Genomic DNA, 19,817 nt, shown 5'->3' on the forward strand with positions numbered 1-19,817 from the left:
GGGGATCATGAGTAATGTTCCCTTTCTTATTAGTTATTGAATGGATTATTTGTTTCTCTTTATTATCTTTTAATTGGTTAGCTAAAAATTTACCACATTTGTTAGGTGGCTTTTTACGCAAAATACAGTGCAGTACAGTACAGTATATTTTAAAGTCAAAGACGCGAAAAAATAAAAGTCCTTCAGAAAAAACACAAATAACAGACATCTAACTTAATTTATACACGTATATATGGAAAACCAAACACATTATTTTCAAGCATGGATGGATTTCAGGTAAACATACATGTTTATAACACACCTGTTACAAGTGCATGGATTCACATTGTAGCATCTGAGGATGTTGGTTTATTGTGTTGCCACAGGAAACGGTTTTGTACATGCAAATTATGGAGTTGTTGCAGGGTCAGTGAATGTGCCACAAAGGTAACTGTTTTCAACGGTCTTTGAACGCACCACAAGTACGAGGTGCGCTCGAAGGCGAAAAAGGTGGACACGGCGTAGAACGGAAAATAGTACACGGGGAGAGACGTTAAGGAAGGAAGAGGCAAATTACGGCGACAGTATTTCTTGTTTTGGTTTGTTTAGCTCTGGTCAAAGTGGCAACGAGGTGAAGTTTATCATTTAAATTAAGTTTAATAAGATTTTGTGTCTGCTAAGCTAGCTTATGGTTGTCGTGTTTCATTTTTTGTATTGTGTTTTTGCCTAGCTCATACGGGGTGACCTCCACAACAAAGAAAGGCTTCAGACCACCAGTAAAGCTTGATTTTTTTTTTGACTGGACGCTACAGTAAGAGCTCGAACCTTCTGCTGCGCTGTAAAGAAAGTAGGATCTCGGAACTTCTGCAGTGCCGTCGTCAATGGCGGAGACCACGTGTAGAAGCTATCCAGTGAACAGCAGGCAACAGAAGTTGGTCTGATACCTCAAGCAACTAAGAATAAGGGACAGTGACCTGAAAATGGAGGATGCACCATGCTCATCTGCAGGTAATAAGGATTCTAACGAACAAATGGCGAAGTTGCAAGGAAAGAGTCAGGAAAGTGAGGACTTAGCTGAAAGATTGAACGATGATGAAACTATAGAGAGTAATGAAAAGTTGCTAACTGCAATGATTGTGCAGCATCGAAACAAAGCCACCAAGGAAACTCTCTATAACAACACCTCGGCGCACAGAGCGTGCTAGAGTCCCAACAGAAAAGATGGCTGCTTATCAAAGAGAACAAATGAACAATAAGGAAAAGAAGCTAATCAGCCTATATGAACACTGGAAGATTGAAACACGTAAGGCAAGAGAGGATCTAGAAATACCCAAACCACACATGGCATCAATGGCAGACAGTTTAGAAAAAGGAAAGGATGATGTTATGAAACTCTACATAGAAATCAGAGACCACGTGACTCTAACAACTGATTTGAGAAGAAAGGTTGTGCATGTGAAGCAGTGACCAGGGATATAATTAAAATTATATATAAAAAAGACTATCAGGCATAGGTGGTCGAATTTAAGCAGAAAGGGAAGGATGTCGACTGCGTGAACTATTGAATCACGACTACGCCTGTTCGATCTACTGTTCTACTAACCATGATTGGAGAGAATACTTTAGTAGGTAGTGAGAGAGTGTCTGGACTCCGTGTGAGGGGTTACAGCTCAGCAACATACATCCACCTTCCTCCTGCTTACACAAAGGATTCCATACCTGCAAGTCGTGACTATATACCTACCTGTGAAACAGCCAAGATCTGGAAACATCTATTAAGGATCATTGATGAAATCCCACCTCTGCTTAGTTGTGAAGTAGGTCTTCTTATAGGATATACCTGCTCCAGAGCCCTAGCACCCAGACAGGTAATAATAGGAAAAGGAGATGAACCGTATGCTATTCAAACAGACCAAGGTTGGAGCATCGTTGGAAGTACAACACCCTACCACAACACTAAAATGGGAAACAGTCTCTGCCATTGTATCTCAGTAAGAGAGGCAAGAGAGGCCCCCCCACTAACGCCTATGGATGCAATCCGTGCCCTAAAGAATGATTTCAATGATGTTGGCGGAAAGGACAAAATGGTCTCCCGTGAAGATCTCATCTTCCTTAGCAAATTTAGAAGGAAGCATAAGAAATAACAGAGAAGGGTATAATGAAATGCCTCTCCCATTCAAGTAAAGACCAAAAATAACTGACAACAAGGTGGTTGCACAGCAAAGACTGAACCACCTCAGGAGGAAACTATGTAAAGATGAGCAATACAGAGAAGACTACAGAAGGTTTGTGGCCAACATTATTGAAAGCGGCGATGCAGAAGAAGCATTGGATGAAGGACCACCTGGAGATAAATGGTATGTACCTCATCATGGCATTTATCATCCTAAACGGCCAGGAAAACTCAGAGTTGTCTTTGATTGTTCTGCTAGGCATAGAGGCACCAGCATCAATGAGCATCTAATGCCCAGACCAAACATGATAAACAATTTAACAGGAATCCTCATACGGTTTTTAAACATCCCATTGCTGTGACATGTGATATAGAAAAAATGTTCCACTAGTTCCGAGTTGAGGAAAAAGACCCCAATTACCTCAGTTTCTTATGGTGGGAAAAAGGGGATTCAAATGCACAACCAAAGGACTACAGGATGAAGGTTCACCTTTTTTGCACATCCTGGGGAGGATCCCAGGATGCGCAAACTATGGGTTAAAGCACCTATGTGGTGGAAATTTTCCATAAAGAAGTAGATGAGAGAGAGTTGTCCTTTTGTGCGATTTATTGAAATAATAAAGAAAATAAAAAAAATAATGGGGAAAGCAAATAAAAAGCATGGATGTTGATCGTGCACATCAACAAACCAAAAACCAGCTGGGGAGATCAGTGCACACACCACGAAGGTGTGATGCAAAGAGCCCACGATCCTCCAGTTGCTTCTGCCTTTTAGCTTCTCTGTCCGACTAGGGTGGAATGTCTTTCCAACCCAATCAAATTACATGCACCATCTCCTCCCTGTCGCAGTGTGTGTGAAGATTTTTACTTTCTCACACCTGCATCGCTGACGTCCAACTATCTGTGAGAAAGGAGCACCTAGTCTCAACAGACAGAGACACAACTCCCCGACCTTGGGTTTGGGAGCTAGAGTTGAGAGTCTTTCTGGCAGAGACAACCATTGAACAATCTAGGTGAAATGTCAAATGCATACAGTAAGACAAAACACAAGATATTAATTGCAGAACATAAGTCATAACTCGTATAATAACTGCATAGAAATAAGGAAGAGACATAGAAATAAGGAAGAGACAATTTTTGCCATAACAACCTACCAAAGGAAAACCATCTCTTATTCCCATCAGGAGCCCAGTTCATTGCAAGAGACTTTTATGTAGATGATGGAGTCACAAGTGTAGAATCCGTTGAATGTGCCATAAAGCTGGCAAGAGAAGCATGTGAAATATGTGCAAAGGGTGGCCCACGTCTGCACAAGTTTATGTCCAATAACACTGCTGTTATGCAAAGTATACCTGCATCAGAACATGTAATCGAAACGAAGACAAAGGACCTTGCCTTCAGTGGCATCCAAACAGAGAGAACGCTAGGGATGCACTGGAATATTGAAACAGACTGCTTCACATTCATCAGCAGTGTCAAAAACCAGCCTCCCACACATCGTGGCATAAGATCCAATGTTGCCTCCATATATGACCCTCTTGGATTCATAGCCCCTTACCTACTCAGCATGAAAAGAATACTTCAAGAAATGTGCCGCCAAGGTACTGGATGGGATGACCCACTACCAGAGCACCTTAAAGAAAATACAAATAGCTCGCTGCTATGTCCCTGCCAACTTTGGAAGGGTGGTAAAACGAGAATTACATCACTTCTCAGATGCAAGCACAACTGGATATGGGCAGTGCTCCTACCTAAGGCTTAAGAATGAGCATGGAAATGTTCACTGTGTTCTTGTTATGGGGAAATCACGTCTAGAGCTAACGGCAGCAGTAGTCTCAGTCACAGTAAGTGATATGCTCAGAGAGGAACTAGCCTACACCGATGTGGAAGAATTCTTTTGGACAGACTCTAAAGTTGTTTTGGGCTACAGGCACAGAATTCCTGTGGAATAGTAAACTTCAGCCCATAATGAAGGAAAAAGTGGAGCTATCTATTGGAGACCCAGAGGTGAGAAAGGCACAAACTTTGCAAACTAAGGCTACCGAACATTTGAGTCTCACAGACAGGCTTGCAAGGTTCTCGTCATGGTCCAAAGCCATCAGTGCTGTTGCCTGCCTTAAACCTAGAGTTTCAAAGGATAAATCAGATGGACATTCAACAGTGTTAGAACGACAAGAAGAAGAGCTTGTCATTATTAAAGACCTACAGAAACAGGTTGATTCGGAAGAGATAAAAATACTGAGCAAGGGAAAGCAGTTGCCAAGCAACAACAAGTTGTCTCTAGTTGATGCCTTTCTTGACAGTGATGGTGTACTCCAGGTGGGAGGGAGATTAAGTCGTTCAACCCTTCCAAACTCATTCAAGCACCCAACAGTTATTCCTAAGGGACATCATATAGCAAAACTTATCATCATGCACTATCATGAGAAAGTTGCTCATCAGGGAAAAGGCTTCACTATCAACAAAATAAGATCAAATGGTTATTGGATCCAGACCATGAGCAGAGCTGTCATGTCATGCATCCATCAGTGTGTGGTTTGCCGAAGATTAAGAAGAAGTCCTGAAGGACAGAGGATGCTTGATCTCCCCATGGAACGGATAGAGCATTCTGCACCATTCACATACTGTGGCATGGACTGTTGTTTTGGACCGTTCATTACAAAGAAAGGTAGGAAGGAACACAAATGATATGGCCTGCTGTTTACCTGTTTCTGCTCTCGAGCCATTCACATAGAGATGCTAGTGGATGCATCAAGTGATGCATTCATCAATGGCCTCTATGGACGCAAAAGATGGCAACAGGTGCAATATCTCAAAGTTTTGGAGCCGCTGGAGAAAAGAGTATCTCCACAGCATTGCTTTCAGACAGAGGTGGCACAAGCCTGAAAGAAACATTGAGGTTGGTGACATAGTTATGGACACAGATGAAACTTCACCAAGAAATGAATGGCGACTTGGACGAGTCACAGAGACTGTAATAGATAAGGATGGACTAGTAAAAAGAGTTAAGATTGTTCTAGGGAACAAAATCTGAACAAAGAAGGTGCACAGACAGGCAAAATGTCTGTGGTTGAATGCCCAGTTCACAAGTTAGTTTTGTTATTAGAGTCTGAACTGAATAAGGTAAAGTAAATAGTAAAATGCAGTGTAGGTTAAAGCACTTTATGTTCAGATGAAGTTAATGCTGAAGTTAATTTGTATTCTGAAATCATTTGTATTTTAATACTTGTGTTATTGAGTAAAACACACATGATTTGGTGGTAGTGTAGCATCTGAGGATGTTGATTTATTGTGTTGCCACAGGAAACAGTTTTGTACATGCAAATTACGGAGTTGTTGCAGGGTCAGTGAATGTGCCACAAAGGTAACTGTTTTCAACGGTCTTTGAATGCACCACCAGAACGAGATGCGCTCGAAAGCGAAAAAGGTGGACACGGCGGCGGAGAACGGAAAATAGTACACGGGGAGAGACGTTAAGGAAGGAAGAGGCAAATTACGGTGACTGTATTTTTGTTTTGGTTTGTTTAGCTCCGGTCAAAGTGGCAACGAAGTTTATTATTTAAATTATAAGTTTAAAAAGATTTTGTGTCTGCTAAGCTAGCTTAATGGTTGTCGTGTTGCATTTATTGTATTGTGTTTTTGCCTAGCTCTTAGGTCCGTGCATGAAGTGCAGTTCATTATTCATGTGTAAAATGAAAATTGAATAACGTTTTTTTATGCTGTGTTTCGTTTTCGTAAATCGATAAAACACATTTGCGATTTCCTGATTTACTCATTCTCCTTTTCTCCACTTTCAAAATGAAATAAGAAAAAGGGAAACCGGGGGGCGGGGCCAGTCGTCGAACTTTCACAATAAAACACCCAAGAGCATTTGAAGCGCAACATCTGCAAATATTTGTAACTCTTGAAGGATTGCGGTTGTGTTTTGACACACAATGAGACCCACGTTGTTAACATTAATTGATCATTGAACTTTGCGTCTCAGAGCCTGCTTTACCTGCGGGAGAATAACAGACACTCAACCTGCCTCACAATAACTGAACTCATTGTGAGCCATTACTGCCCTAATGTGCATCGCATCATCTTTGTGAGGCAGATTCTGTGTTAAAGTGTGTGTGATCAGATGATCCGTCACACAACATCAAGGTGTTACTGTATGTACAGAGCAGATGAGTACCTGCAGAGGATCTTTTTATTTTCCACCACCTACCTTCGGTATTGGTTTAGTAGTCATCATACCTTGCATTGAACATCTTACGTGCAGATGATAGATGAATCAGAAACAACAGTGTATCCTGGAACACTGTGGGTTCACTGTTCACTGTTGTTTCTGATTCATCTGTCATCCTGATCTGAGGAAAACAGTCCGAAGCTCTTTTAGCAACTTGTTTTCATATAATTAAGCCATTGTTTTATATGTTTCTATGCTGATAGATAATATTACATTTTACATGTCTATAAAGTTCAGCCATGAAGATGTTGAAGATTTTGTGAGTTGGCAGATAATAAAATAACTACCTTATTTTACGGAAAATAATCAACCACCCTACCATTCTGGATAACACCGAAGAAAGTTTTGAGTACATCGACGAGTGCTTCAAGCGTCTGGTAATGGGAAAAAGGAGACGGCTCCAAACAAGCGTTCCCGTCCGTCTGACTCACCTGAGTCACCTGGAGCTAGCTCGGCGGATAAAAACATCACGGACATCCTGGAGTCAATCGAGAAAAAAATATCAAGTTTCGACGCACGTCTGGCGCTAGTGGAACTCCTCCACAAAGAGTTTATGGCCCTCCGTGACTCCCTGGAATTCAGCCAGCAGCAGGTGATTTCTCTCGCCACCGAGAACGAGGCCCTGAAAGGAACGGTGCAGTCCCTGACGGAGGATGTGGCTCAGCTAGCGGCCGAAAATAAAAACATAAAAGAAGGCATTATCGATCTGCAGGCCCGCAGCATGAGGGACAACCTGGTGTTCTCGGGGATTCCAGAACAGGTGGAGGAAAACACGGAAACCACAATAAAAAACTTCCTTAAACAACAGATGAAGATTCCAGCGGACGCAGTGGACAAGATGGCGTTCCACCGTTCGCATAGACTTGGAGGAAGACGACCGGATGGCCGGATATTTAATCATTTGAAAGCCCTACAAGCAGACATTGTTTTACTACAGGAAACTCATATTCCCAAAATTATAAATTACACTCTGGCATCAGCAGAGTTCCCACATGCTTACTTAGCCAGTTACAGTTCTAAACAAAGAGGGGTCGCCATCCTGATAAATAAAAAAATTAACTTTACTCATAACGATACCATTGTGGATCCAGAAAGGAGATATATAATCATTAATATCTTGATAGGAAACATTGAATATTGCATAGCTAATGTGTATGGCCCTAATGTTGACGACCCCTCTTTCTTTCACAGCTTCTTCACATCACGTCTTCTCACTCTGGTTCCAAATTTATAGTAGGAGGGGACTTTAATTTAGTATTTAACCCAGAGTTGGACAGGCTAAGCAAAGCTGTGAGCAACAGGAACTGGCAATCAGTACAGACCTTAAAACAGTACATGGATGACTTCGGTCTCTGTGACACATTGCGTTCTCTTCATCCTACATCCAGGGAATATACCTTTTTCTCGCCAGTCCACCACTCTCACTCCCGTATAGATTATATTTTAGTAAATACCTCAGTCTTACAAGATGTCTCTGACACCAATATTCACTCTATCACAATCAGTGATCATGCACCAATGTCCATTTCGTCGATTAAGACAGCCACACCATCAACCAGGATTTGGAGGTTTAATACATCATTACTCAATGATCAAGACTTCATCAGTTATGTCAGGAGAGAATGGAAAACCTTTATAGAAATCAACGATACACCGGAAATCTCACCCTGTGTTCTTTGGGAGACTGGGAAGGCAGTTATGCGCGGTAGAATTATTTCTTATTCATCGCACAAGAAAAAAAAGGACATGCTACTTGAATTAGAATTAGAGCAAAAAATAAAATCTCTAGAGATTAAATATGCTGCCTCTCAAACCAATGATAGAATCCTAGAAGACCTAAAAAATCTAAGTCCGCTGTCAGAACAAACAACCAGATCTCACCAAGGTTTAATCTGCACAGATGGACAAGACAGGGCTGCCCACTTTCCCCATCACTATTTGCAATATTTATTGAACCTCTAGCCGCAGCTATAAGACAGCATGAAGGAATTACTGGAATATCGACCAAATCAGTAAATCATAAAACAAGTTTATATGCTGACGATGTGTTACTGTTTCTCCTGGAGCCACAGACGTCTCTTCCTACAACTATCAGCCTCATAGATGAATTCTCAGGACTTTCAGAGTACTCTATTAACTGGACCAAATCTATAGTGCTACCACTTAACCTTAAGGTGACTAACATCTCCTCTACCACACTCCATTCAGGGAACATTAAATACTTGGGCATTGAATTGTCGTCTAGGCTATCAGAGCTTATTGATCTAAACTACAATCCATTATTAAAACAAAAAGAAGCCAACCTCAAAAGATGGCAGTCCTTACCCATTTCACTTATGGGAAGAATTGCCACCATAAAAATGATGATCCTGCCAAAAATTAATTACATATTCTCAATGATTCCAACTCAGCCAGCCCAGGCGTGGTTTAAGACATTAGACTCCTACATATCACAGTTTTTGTGGAAAACCAAGCCACCACGAATTAGTTTAAAAACTCTTTAAAGATCCAGACGCTGCGGCGGCCTAGAACTACCTAACTTCCACCACTATTTTCTTGCCAATAGACTGAACCATGTCCACAAATGGATAAAACCCATGCCAGCAGACTCCTGCTGGATAGACATTGAACAAACATTTTGTGGAAATATTAAAGTTGCAGATCTGCCCTTTATCAGCACCAAAATCAAACATCAGAGTTGTTACCAGAGCATTAGCATAAAAGCATCTCTGACAGCCTAGCGAGATTTTCTTAAAATGAATGGGTCTTCACTTACTCTTTGCCAAAACACACCTCTCTGGAACAACCCAGACATCATACAAAACAAAAAGGCAATACACTTTCCAACTTGGCATATCAAAGGGATAACACATCTGAAACATGTTTTCACAAGAGACAAGTTTACCTCTTTTGAAGAACTAGTGTCCCACTATAAAATCACTAGTGCCAATTTCTTAGAATACCAACAACTAAAGTCAATACTTAATGCAAAAAGTAAGAATACTTCCATCCACATGCAACCACCACCAGTAATAGAGCTATTTATTGATATATCAGGGAAAAGGACAGTATCCAAAATCTATATCTTAATTTCCAATGTAGATCAGACAGTGAGCCTTCCGATCTCTAAATGGGAAGCTGATCTCAACATCACCACTAATTACACGTTCTGGAAAAATATATGTTCTAATTTATTTAGAATGACAATAAATACAAATTTACAACTAATACAATACAAAATTCTTCATAGAACTCACTATACAGGACAAAGGATGTTCCAAATGGGTCTCACAAACTCAAATATTTGCCCTCACTGTACAGAGAACACAGCAGATAGATTCCTACATGCATTTTGGTCATGTTCACCTGTGCAGCATTTTTGGCAAAGAGTATGTGAACACCTGTCAACCCAGTTAAGCTGTCCAATCCCAGCGGCCCCTGCACTTTGTCTTCTAGGAGATCTAAGTGGGCTTGATCTAGAGACAAACTCATTACACACACTTCTTTCTGCCCTCTGTGTCGCAAAGAAAATCATCCTTATGAACTGGAAAACTAAAAAAAAAATTAAGCATTACTCAGTACCTGAACAGCTTGTTAGATTATACCACCTTAGACACATTGTCTGCTTCATCAAATCAATGACCAAAACTATACTCCTGAATGATTCCATTTCCAGGTAAGGATGCGTGGGGCTCGGGTGCTGCGTCATGTCTGGCACAGTGGTGGGGGGGTGACTGGTGGTTGGGGGTGCCTGCCTGCCTAAGGAACCAGGACAACGGGACTGGTGGATTCTGGGCTGGCCGCATGGGTCCCCTGCGGCGGGGGTGTGGTGGCTGCTGAGACCAGCGGTCCTGTGCCGGAGTAGGGCCTTTCTGAGGGTTGGCGTGTGCCTGTCCCCTGCTCGGGTGGGGTGCTGCCTGCCCCAGGGGTCCGAAGCCTTCTGGTAACTGCTCGGGCCTGTTGCAGGGGGGGTTGGCGGACTACTCAGGCTACAACCTTCATTGGGCCCTGGGCGGAGGTTTGTCCTCAATGCACAACCGCAGAGTATGTGTGTGGGTTTAAGTGTAGCACTACACGGGGCGAGCATGGGCATACTTGAGCGAGAGAATGGGTAAGTGTGAAAGAAGGGTGAGGATGGCTTTGGCTGTGCTGCATGTGGCGCCTGGGCAGTGGTACTGCAGTCCCTGAGTCTCAGCTGTCTCTTCCTGGCTGGGGATTGTGGGGGGCGGTGGGATGGGTAGCAGAGCCAGTCGGGAACCTGGCTCTGCGGACCCTGGTGCTCTGCTACCCAACTACATTTCTCCACATTCATCCACTTAGGTCTGCAAGGGGCGTCCTGCTGATGGAGGGACCGGTGCTACCGGGAAGTGGTTCCGTCCCTCCCAAGTGGGATGCTCTGCAGTTTTAATTGCGTTAGCCATACACACTCGTCCAGGAATTTGGGGGCTCCTTCCGGGGGGGCCAGCAGACGGAGCCTTTCCATTGATAGCTCTGCCTGCTGGACCCCTTGGAGAATTGGCTATCTCCCAAAGTTCCTCATACTTAGCCACATACACATACATTTAGGGCCGGGGGTGGGCTCTTTCACTGGGGCCTGGGGCTGAGGACAGTTGTGGCCTCGCCCACTGGCCCTGGTGGAGAGATCACCACCCAGTTTTAACTGCAAAAAGACATTTAGAGTGAGGGGGTGGACTGTCCGGGGGACACACCGTTAGCCAGCGGTCGTGCTCCTGGAGGTGTCACCCACCTTCAGTGCACTTTAGTTCCACACACTCACGTCCAAGCTGGGTTGCAGGGTTCTGGGGTGCCTTTTCCGCTGCCCTCTGCCTCCCCCCGGTTGGGGGAGTTGGGCGGGGCTCGGTAGGAGCTGCGGTCCCTGCCTGGGGCCACGTGGACGGCAGGCCTGAGACCTACCCTCCCCACGAATGTGATCGAGCGAATGGTGTGGGAGCGAGAATGTATCTGAGAGTGCATTGGTTCACGTATGATTGACTAGTTTGTTGTGAGAGAGTTTATGGTGTGTGTGTGTGTTGATGTGATGATGTGTGTTGTACGTGTGGGTGGGTGAATGCGTCTGTGTTTGTGTGAGTTTGTAGGCGTGTGGTGCGGTTGAAGTGTGGGGGGTCCGGTTTTTCCGCCCGGGGTACGATGATCGTCTGCCTGGGGGGGTCTCTTTTCTGCTGACCCCCACCAATTGCTGGCCTTGTGCTGCAGGCCGGTGTGGTGCCAGGGGATGAGGTCGGGCCGATGGGGTCGGCCCCGCTCCGCTCGTGTGGGGGTGGTGGACTGGGGGCGGGCCCCACTCTGGGCGCGGGGGCATCTTCTGGCGGGCTCCCTACGGACCGTGGGTCCTCGGGCTCTACTCTTTCAGGCCGACCCTCCCACCGGGGGGAGTGTTTGCCCCTGGTTCTCATGGGGCGGACAGCGTTGACCCCCGGTGGCCCACTCTGACCTTGGGTGCTGTCTCTGTGGCTGCTGCAGCTCTGCCTGGGGGGCTCTGTGTGGGCGGCTTGGGTCGCAACACCTGCCCTCCTGGAACTGAACTTGTTGGATGGGCATAGCGGCCGAGCTCCTCACATCACCCTGGCTTCCACAAGTGGCATTGTTCACGCACCAACGTCTGCCTCACCCTTTGAGTGAACAATGTTAAGCTACAGCTTTACTAACCTTGTAGTGGGACACTCAATACCTGAGCCGATAAACAGGCTTCCTAAACCCAACTGTAAGAATTACTGATACTTATCCCTACCAATATCAATAAGATGTGATTATGGTAGTTGTGATGTTGTATGTCACGGCTATTATTAAGTATTATATGATTATGTATAATAATGCATATTCATATGTGTATGTATCTGTGTATGTTTATGTACATACTTTTAACACTATTATTACTATTAATATTATTTTACAGTTAACCACGGTACAGCAGGTATTTGGTTATGAATGTGTCTGCCAAAGGTACATCCTTATTTATTTAATTTGTGCCTTTTGTTTTGCTTCATTGATTTGTTTGGTTTCAGCAGGTGCCCCCCCCCCCAACAAAGCAGAGCTTAGTGTATTTAAAATAGGGCAGAATTGAGCTTCTGATCAAACGCTTTTGGCTTTAAAGGAGACCAATCATACTTTTCATTCTAAAGAATATTGGACTTCAATGTCTCATTAAGGTCTCTGTAAATTTTCATTCCATAACACCCTTTAGATCGTCCACACTGCCCCTGTCAGTATGTGGTTCTCACTCTCCATCAGCAAACACTGTGTTTTCTGGGCGTGTCGCAAGCGAAGCTGCTCACCACACCTCTGTGCGGAAGCGCATACCTTTTTTGTTGTTGTTTTTGTTTTTTAAATACGAGCCACCGCACAGTTAGGATACAATAGGTTGCATTAGTGCGACATTGAGAATGCAATCCACCGCAATCCTCCACAGAAGACCCACTACAGGACTGCACGACAAGATACCGAATCTGACCCTGAAGCTGAAGAGGAGGTGTTGAAGTCACCACATTTCGGCTGATGCAAGATGTGTCTCATTGGTAATGTCGCATTTACTTTTACATTTACATTTAATTTAATTGATTTATGTAATTTGCAAAGCAACAAGCGGTTGCTAATGCGTATGCTAAATGGCGTGTGCAGCTTGAATATTCACAACACGACTTACCTGGAAAACTCTCGTTAATAGAAAACACTACTTTAGCTTACATTATACAAATAAATAAGTTTGAGAGCATAGCTGAAATAATATAAATACATTTTACATTTACACATTTCAATGTTTTTGTCTTACTTGTGCTGCTGCTCTGACATAATTTTATTTAAAGAAATTAGCATTAATATTTAGAACAATCACTGCATGACCTACCTGAGAACAAAAAGCATTGGTTCAAATTATGTATTGACCTGATGTATTTTTACTGCTTTTAATTGTGTTTTTTGATCAATCTTGATAAATCTGAAGTTCTTACAGGTATCTAGTCTACAGAGGCTAGTGAGTTGGTGCTGGGGATTCCTGGGGTGAAGAATCTGAGTTGCCATCACTTCATGCTTGGGTTGTAGATGAAGGCAGTTTCCTGATGGATAAAACACTAAAACACTCATTGTATGATGGATGTAGACCACCTGTGGAATAACTCCTTTAACATTTGAGTAGAAATGTGTTTGTGTGTGCAATACTCATTAACAATCTTTTTAAACAATTGAATTTTTAATTTATATTTACACATGCTTTTTATTTATGGCTGGTTCACCTTTATTGCTTACCATATTAGAAAGAGAAAACATGTAATTTCAATACTATGATTTCCTGAATAAAAGTGTTTTCCCCTCAGAAAAACAGGGTTCAGTGAAATACATAATACTTAAAGCCAACTTTTTGTCAACCAAAAAATGCACCACTACTCGAAAGCTAGGACAAACTGTTATCTTCATACTCCAATGTGCAATGTATAGGTTACTGAGTTAATTAAGAAGTCTGGGGGTTTGAGGACAGAAGCTTTTGCAGGGCCTTGCAGATGAAATGCTTGATGGAAGTAGGGTAAACAGTCCATGTCCTGGGTAGGGGGTACACTTGGTTATGTTGGAGATTTGTTTCTGCAGCAGGACAGGTATAGTTGTAGACAGATAACCAGGGAGATGTGGTGATCCTTGTTCTCATCACTATTTGGAAGACTGAGCGGAAGCAGTCCTCTACCAGATGGAAGCTGTGGCTGTCCTCACCATCACCTCATCAAAACAAAGGTACTGCAATCAGAATTGTAGATTAGTGAAATGTTCAGTATTATGTAAGTCAAAACCTTCTCTAATATAAGAATACACAATACCAGACAAAAATTAAACCAAACAAGAGGACAGGCCTGCTTGTGCTAAAACAACAGATACACAGTTGTTACAATTCAAATATAAAATCTAAACAGTATATACCAATTAAAATTAAAATATTCTATTGCCTATCTTACTGTTGGTACATACAAACTTACACACCTTCACTCCTGAGCTGGGCAGCAGATGTCTGTGTACCAACAGTCTGCAGTGATTTCTCTGTTTGACAGCCTCCTTGCATGTGGGTAACTGGGATGTGTCCCCCTACAGTATTGAAAAGACAATGTTAAATTTACTGTAAATTGTATTGGTCCTACAAATATAATGGCTATGGTACAAGCTATAGGTAACTGACCAGATAAGCAGCAGTTATTGTAGAGATGTGACTAATTAGCAACTAAGCTTGCAACATAGTAATCATTCCAACTAATCATGTTAGATATTTGATAGAAGAATGACATAACCCCAAATCACAAGTTGATTTAGGCTGTGAAACAGGACGAGGTAATAACAAACATAACCGCGTTCATCTGCAGTTTATTATTGTAGCGATAGACCAGCTGTAGCTCTAAAGTGCAAAGGCCTAAAGGCATGCTAACGGCTAACGCAACACACAAACAAGAGCGGCAGCACGTCAACAGGACAAAAGCTCGATCCACCACTCACTACCTGTCGCCGATCGAAGGCCCATCGCTATTAGCTGTTCTCCCTACATTAGCTGTGTGATTGCGCCACTCGCTGTAGCCGTTAGCAAAGCTGATTAGCTTGTCTCACATGTGGGTTACCACATTTTAAAAAGACAAACTAACATATTGTAGCGGCCCAGGGTTTTCCCGACCTGAGCCGCTAAGGATTGTGGGTAAAGCAGCGTTTTTGTGTTTATTGTGAAAAAGTTAACATTAGCAGTTAGGTAATGTAAAGGTAAAGTTTGATTAATGTGGTTTGGCCTTTTGTTCATGTGGTTGCGGGGTGTTCCTTGTCGTGGTATAGTGTTGCACCCTGGGCGAGAAGAGTGTGCGTGTGGGTGACCCTCAGGGTGCAGCGGTGCATTGGGTGTGAAAAAATAAATGGGGTTGGCACTCTGCCAAGAGAGCACTCACAAAGAAGACATTGGCTTCCTGTCTCTTTGCGTGCACAGAAATATCTGGGGTCGTGCTGTGTATGGGACACAGATACTCCCCCTTATAGCTTGGCACTAGGATTGACAGTTAGCAGTTAGCCACCTTGGCTCATCTTAGTTCTCGCTCCTTAGCCAGGTGCAATACGATTAGCAGGGCCGTTACAATAATTAGACATCACAAGTAACAGGAGCCCACATAAGCACATTTGAAGGGGACAAAGGCTCGGTCGACTGGCTGTAGCCATTAGCATAGCTAGCTACTAACTTGCCTCACACATAGGTTACTACATTTTAAACGGACAAACTAACATTTTAACACTAGAACTACTGGGTTTTCTAAATATACCCATTCCCACTAGAAGGTGGTCAAATGATCTGCTCGGCTAGCTGAGACCCTGAATCATCTGTGAACAGCTGCCTTTGTTAGGTAAAGAGGGCCATCACTGACGCACTCTAGGTGGTGGGTTGCGTGGGCTTGCTGACCCTGCTCCTGTCTGCAAGGCTGCACAGTTCCTATGAGTCTATGAGTGACATCCACTGTTACAATGTTCAACCGCTATGTGCTTGGATTTACAACGTGAAAGGACGAGTGTCATTGTTGCGGTCTCACTGAAGGAAGCAATAAGATATCATCATCAATAATACAATAAGACAGTTTTAGATCCTTCTCAAATGTGGCGAAGCTTTGTTTTTTTACAAAACTAGTTCAAATATTGTTTGCACTGTAACTTCATCAAAAATTACAGAAAAGATGACAGTACACTCATCAAGTTTTAACAAATGTGGAATAAAAAATATAAACAGAAAACGCTTGAAAACGTTTTTTATATTCCGTTTATTTCGTTATTACTGCTTTCACCTGTAACACATAAAGTCATTGTAGAGCTACAACCATGTTCCTACAAAGTTAACCAGCTTTATTTCGTTATTCCCTCTTTCATGTCCGTCTGTTGAATGAAAGTGGGCGTGGCCATCCACGTCCCAGAGCGGTGACACTGGGGGAAGGGGAAACGCTCATCAACACGCAGGACAAAGATCTGCGTTTCTCTGCTGCTACAGCCTCGGCTGCGTTGGGTTGTTAGTGTCCCTTTCACCTCTACCACATGAAATGTGTTCCTGCTAAGTTGATCTTGAGCTGCTATCAGAATCGTCTTTATTCCCCAGGTTTGAACAGGGCAAACATTATTTTTATTTACAAAAAAATTAAAACGTTCACATGTGATTTGCCCGCTTTGATGTAGACAAAATTCTTGAAAGCGTTTTACATTACATCCCGTTTATTTCGTTATCCCCACTTTCATATCTGTCTGATAAATAAAAGTGGGCGGGGTTATCAGTCCCGTAGCAAAGGTAAGCGCTGACTGTGGGGGCTGGGCGCATCGACATACAGGACAAAGACCTGTGTTCCTCTGCCACAGCCTCCTCTTTCAGCCTGTTGCTTTGGGCCGTTATTCCCCCACTTACTGGAGCCACATGTTGACAAAGTTGACCAGCCGCTTTTATGTAGACACCAAACTCTATAAAGCATTTTACTTTACATTCCGTTTATTTCGTTATTAATATACATGTAATTGCAAATGCTGCTCTGAGCTCTTTTACTTTGATGAGTTTTGTGTCTACATGAAAGCGGGCAGAACAACGTCCATGCGTGTGTCACGCTGAAAGCGGCTGGTGAACCTCTTGGGAACATGGCTGTAGCTCTGCAATGACTTTATGTGGTACAGGTGAAAGGGAAAATAACGAAATAAACGGAAATATAAAATAGAAACGCTTTCAAGCGTTTTCTGTTTAAATTTTTTATTGCACATTTGTTAAAACTAGATGGGTGTACTGTCTTTTTTCCTAATTCTTAGTGACGTTACAGTGCAAAGCGTATGGGATTTTTTTGTAAATAAAAATAATTAAATAAACGGAAACGTTTCAAGCGTTTTCTGTTTATATTTTGTAAATAAAAATAAACCCGGTGAATAAAAACGATTCTGAAAGCAGCTGATCAACTTCGTAGGAACACATTTCATATGGTACAGGTGAAAGGGACACTAACAACCCAACGCAGCCGAGGCTGTAGCAGCAGAGAAACGCAGATCTTTGTCCTGCGTGTTGATGCGCGTTCCCCTTCCCCCAGTGTCACCGCTCTGGGACGTGGATGGCCACGCCCACTTTCATTCACCAGACGGACATGAAAGAGGAAATAACGAAATAAACAGCTGGTTAACTTTGTAGGAACACGGCTGTAGCTCTGCAATGACTTTATGTGGTACAGGTGAAAGGAGTAATAACCAAATAAACAGAATATAAAGCGGAAACGCTTTCAAGCGTTTTCTGTTCACCCAAACTAGATGGGTGTACTGTCATCTTTTCAGTAATTTTTAGCATTTGCATGTTGTTGTAAATGAATAACGAAATTAACAAAATCTACGTTTAAAAAAACTGTGAAGAGTTCTGTGTCTACATGAAAGCGGGCAGAACAACGTCCGTCTATGACTCACTGCCGAAAGCGGCTGGTGAAACATGGCTGTAGCTCTGCAATGACTTATTATGTGGTACTGGTGAAAGGGGAAATAACGAAATAAATGGAATATAAAACCGAAACGCTTTCAAGCGTTTTTTGGTTTATATTATATTTTTAATTGCACATTTGTTAAAACTAGATGGGTGAGCGGTGTACTGTCGTCTTTTCTGCAATTTTTAGTAACGTTACAGTGAAATAATGTGTGAACTTTATTTAGTTTTTTTGTAAATAAGCAAAGAAGCAAAACTGTCTTATTGTATTGTTGATGTTTTTCATTGCTTCCTTCGGTGAGACCGCAACAATGACACTCGTCCTTTCACGTTGTAAATCCAAGCACATAGCGGTGGAACATTGTAACAGTGGATGTCACTCATAGACTCATAGGAACCTGAGTAGGAACCCTGCTCTGCCTTGCAGGCAGCAGCAGGGTCAGCGAGCCCATGCGTCCAACCCCACAGAGTGCGTCGGTGATGGCCCTCTTTACGTAACAAAAGCGGCTCTTGGCAGGGTGCCAGCTGGAGCGTGGCGGACAAGTGATCACCCAGCCGTAGTTAGGGGTATATGTAAAGGTGTACGTCCCTTAGTAGTTCTAGTGTTAAAACATAAATATCAAGCATGTACTTACTTCAGTGAGTGAATGACGGACTATAGGAATAGATCCTTTTTTTCCAACAGGAGCCGTAAAACAAATCCAGCATTGTACGCACCCTTGTTTGAAATGCACATACGTATAAACGCTGAGGCAGTGTTTCTGGCACCGGTCCGTTAAAAATAAAAGTGACCCACAAAGTCCTCACTTGTTGATCCCTTGGTAAAGTGAATAGACTTTGGTGTTGGTTAGAACACCCAAGAACCGAACTATTTCTATGGGAGGACTTGGGCGCTGCCGTGCTCGTCTGTTCACGGTGAGTGAGAGGGGGGGAAATGGCGGAAGTCCAGTTTTGGTTCGGTGTCATTGTGGGGGTGGTGGTTCAGGATTTGCAGGGAGGACTTCCTACATCTGTGACGACAAGGGGGTCAAGGTTTCAGAGTAGGAAGAGGTCTGTCTCCATTGGATAATGTCTCAAAATGTGAAAAAAGGAGGAAATGCATTTCTACCGTGCTCAGTGTGTGTAAATGTGACCCATAGTCATAGGAACGCTCTAGAATGTCTAAAAAGTGGATGCATTGCATGTGACCCCTTTAATAATCACGCTTTGGCAGCATGAAAGTATCTTACTGGTTTAACTGATCTCATACGGATATTAAAAGTGGTAAAATAACTCGGTGGTCACGTGTGCAGTTTCAATCACAAAATGTGAAAAAAGACACAAAATGTGGAAGAACAAACATGTTGCTGTTATAATTAGTCGTAGATCTGAGTCCTAGCGTCATGTCATACTTAAACAGCCACCATCGACCATCGTTGTATAGAAAAATACGATCGTTATTACGGTCGTTTACACAAAATCTAAAATACGTGGCGCCACTACGGCCACTAGAAAATGTGTAGCGGATCATATTTAGTTAAGTTATGGCAGATTAAGACCTAAATGAGTAGCTGTTGTCCTACACAAACCGAGACAAACGCGTTAACGTGGCAGTGCGCGCAATGGATTTGTGGCAGTCACTTTGTGGTGCGATACCTGTCCTGGGTGGCGGTAATGCACCATTTAGTTGGTTTCCCCTCGGCATTTAAAAGACAAGAAGAAGAAGAAACCTCGTCACTTGCAAGAAGACTGGGACAAAAAGAGTGAGAGAACATGGTGTTATAACATACAAAGGACGGTGGGGTGATGATAACATGTGGTGGGAATAGGAACAGGGATGATGTGATCAGTAGGATGAGATTCGGGCATACTGGGTAAAACAGTACTAAAAGAATATTAGGAACGCATGAGACAGGAAGCAATGAGTGTGGAGCGTGTTCTCATACACTGTCCATCATACACAGCAAAGAGGCAGGATGACAGAGGAGGGACAGGCTTAAAGATGTTGTTAGATT

The 19,817-nt window shown here is 43.0% G+C and overlaps 1 long non-coding RNA gene across 1 annotated transcript; it reads right to left on the reverse strand.

Annotated features, from left to right (window-relative positions):
- Window positions 1–13,483: 13,483 nt before the first annotated feature.
- LOC129603081 (uncharacterized) lies at window positions 13,484–19,576 on the reverse strand. Its single transcript, XR_008692661.1, has 3 exons — window positions 18,459–19,576; window positions 14,364–14,465; window positions 13,484–14,123 (listed from the first exon to the last, which is right to left on the reverse strand). It is a non-coding gene; the product is annotated as an uncharacterized LOC129603081 (long non-coding RNA).
- Between the last annotated feature and the right edge of the window lie 241 nt (window positions 19,577–19,817).

This window comes from Betta splendens, chromosome 15 (assembly GCF_900634795.4).
Source record: "Betta splendens chromosome 15, fBetSpl5.4, whole genome shotgun sequence".
Lineage (NCBI taxonomy): Eukaryota > Metazoa > Chordata > Actinopteri > Anabantiformes > Osphronemidae > Betta > Betta splendens.